At 35.6% G+C, this 3,152-nt stretch overlaps 1 long non-coding RNA gene across 1 annotated transcript; it reads right to left on the bottom strand.

Moving 5' to 3' along the window:
* Positions 1–441: 441 nt before the first annotated feature.
* Positions 442–1,906, bottom strand: LOC124169152. The gene is made up of 2 exons (XR_006867038.1): positions 1,620–1,906; positions 442–749 (listed from the first exon to the last, which is right to left on the bottom strand). It is a non-coding gene; the product is annotated as an uncharacterized LOC124169152 (long non-coding RNA).
* Positions 1,907–3,152: the final 1,246 nt, after the last annotated feature.

Genomic DNA, 3,152 nt, shown 5'->3' with positions numbered 1-3,152 from the left:
TTAAAACTCCAAAAAGGTGAAGCCATATCATATTGCAGTAATAACATTACTGCAAATGAAAGGACAAGAAGGATATGTTACAATAATGAACACCAGGCATTCCTTGGAGTGTACAGATACCAAAAAAGTAAAGGTAAAAGGATGGCAAAACGTGTAGTGTGCTTGGAGAAAAAGATAAGAAGAGAATCCACATGGTAGTATGATGTGTGCAAAAAGCCACTATGTTTGGAACATTTCAAGCCCTGAAGAATTATCTCCAATTATGTAAAGTATTTAATTTAATTTTGAATGCTTTTATTTTTGCACACAGTAAACCATATAGTTGGTAGCATATACTTCAAGCAAATGAAAGAGCAAGTAACTATTAACAAAATATCAAAATTTGGACCGAATTGGTTAACAAATACCACTTCAAATGTCTCATACAAACCAATATTATAATTGTGTTCAAATTCTTTCAAAGTTCGTGGTGTTTGGGGTCGATCAGGGGATTGATGTGAATGGTATGCGAGTATTACAAAGGCTGACAGGGAATGAACAATCAATATCTTAGCTGGTAGCATTTGCATCCATCATCAGTCTGGATAGACATGTGAAGTATTATTTGCTACTTTTCAGTAGCTTCTTCCTTTGGTATTTAACCATGTCACAACTTTTGGTGGCAAATGCCTTTGTGATAACTTGCTTTAGTCTAGTTGGTATATCCCTTTTCAGGTTGTCATCCTGACTCCAGACTCTCTCCATTGTCCCTGCAATTAAATATAGAATATTAGTAATAAAAACAAGGTTATATCATTTGCTATGAACCTATCCTGCAGGAAATCTACCTATTTATTACATTTACACATGGCATCTTGCAAGCATATTTATGCACTCCCACTCTAACGCATTCATATTTATGTGCATGCATCAACGTGGCGAACAAAATGCTAGGCTCAACTTCCTAACAAGTATCTATTCTGTGCTCAACAAACAGGTTATTTTTCTATAAATATTTATGTATACCCGTTAACTGCGTAAGGAACACCGGGGTAAGTGGAACCCCTAACATAAATAGTTGACATTTCAATAGAATTGAATTGACATTCAATTTTAGTAACATTCTATAGCAATTGATAACAATATAACTCTTTAAGACTTTCATTGCAATTTAGGCATTTGTGAAAAATGTACTCAAGTACAAATCAATACCTAAATGATAATGATCGGAGAGATTTAAATTGCGATGGCAATGTTTTGAACAGCTTATTAATTACTATAATTCTTCGACATAATATCTTCCCGATGGTTATTCATTTTTCAAGAAAATACCCTTCGTATACGAGCTAATTGTGATTGATAATTTAATGCCATAACGAACTGGATGCCATAATGGACTGCTAACAAAGTGGATTCTTCTGCGAGAACCCTGATATTTCAACTTAATCGGTCTTAATGGATTGTATTTTTACTATGGCCGAGAAAGGAAAGATCATGCTAAATTGTAATTACACTGTGAACATAGTAATTAATAATCTTAAATACTTATTGAAATGAAATTAGCGGTCCATTAATCGTATCAATACATACAAATGTTCGGTGATTTACTAACGAATAGAAAAAATGTTTCATTTACGTACATGGTCAGCTCAGCGGAGATGTGTTGATGCCTTTTTGCCAGTCTTCACTGCGAAACACGGATTATTTTCCTCTTCCATTGCGTACTTCAACGTAAATTTGCTTGTAAAAGAGGATTCTACAGCACAACTAAATTCGCAAAGTCACAAAACGGTCACAAAATACAGTAACTACGAATGTAAACAATTCATTTGCAATGGCTCTTGGGTCACTGGTATGCAAGATGGCCGCCGGTCGTTGTGGCGCTAGTTTCCAAATACGATATTTAATCCGTTATATTAAAAAATAATTTCGTAATATAATGGGCAAAATATGTAACTAAGGTATTTTAAACGCCAAATATATATTTCCCATAGTTACTAAAAATTGTGAAAATACTTGGCATTCCCCATTGAAATAACATGAGAGATTTTCATTCCCCATTGAAAACCCATAAGAGATATTCATTCCCCATTGAGTACCCATAGGGACAATATATTCCCCATTGAGTACCCATAGGGACAATATATTCCCCATTGAAATTTAATGGGGAATATCATTCCCTATAGGTTTTTTCAATGGGGACTAATGGGTAATTTTTAACAGGGTTTTAAGACTCCTCTGCCAAAATATGTTGTATATCTTAATGGGTACTCATCGCATGAACAACTTCCTACGAAATAATGTCCTCCTTTCATAATTAAATAATTATCTTCCATGAAATGATATCCAAACTTGCATGCTTATTTCTAGTGAAGTATTGTTATGGTCTATGGTTTCAGGATTAGCATTATTTTCCCTGTACCAGAGCTATTGCAAGATACATCTACCTCAAGGAAAATTGGGTCACCCTCTTTGTCTGTGGAGTGTTTACTTAAGTAATGGAATCTTTCTCCTATTACGCAAAGGCTGCTCATCTCATGTTGTCATTGATATTTGTTGCTTGTGCATCTCATGTGATTGTAGAATGGTTAACTTCGTCAGATGTCATCTCTAGTATGTCATATTGAAATTGTTATTGTTGTATTTCTTTTGTCAGTTATTGTATCAATAAATACTAATGTCCACTGAAGTAAGTTTCCGAGATCATTATTCTTACCAACCACCAGATCGCCAGTTGACTTTGTACATTCCTTGTTTTAATGCTACATTGCTACATTAATCTTGTATTATGGTTACTGCTTTAGTAACCTGGGGAAGTTCTTCAGGAATATTTTCCTACATTCACTGCTTTTAAGTTTCTCGCAATTGCAGTATCATTATTAGGCCTGAATAGCACGCTCTAGCGTGACGCGTAAAAAAATTGAAACACGCGCCGAGATGTGCATTCAAACTTCGCGGCAGCATTTGACCACTGGCATAGATGGCACTGATGTATCAAAACCTATACGCATTATCCTTATGGGTATGTCGCCCCCTTGCCCCAGGCTCCAGGTTTTGAATTTTTGGAAACTCCTGGGCCCAAACGTCTTCCGCCTCAAAATTCTCCTCCAATCGCATACTTCGACCTCTTCTTTACAAGAGCATTCTGGAACTTGGTTGTGAAGGAGACTAAC

The sequence above is a fragment of the Ischnura elegans genome, chromosome 12, assembly GCF_921293095.1.
Source record: "Ischnura elegans chromosome 12, ioIscEleg1.1, whole genome shotgun sequence".
Lineage (NCBI taxonomy): Eukaryota > Metazoa > Arthropoda > Insecta > Odonata > Coenagrionidae > Ischnura > Ischnura elegans.
The sequence above is the reverse complement of the archived record's forward strand: the minus strand, read 5'-3'. Positions and strand labels throughout refer to the sequence as shown.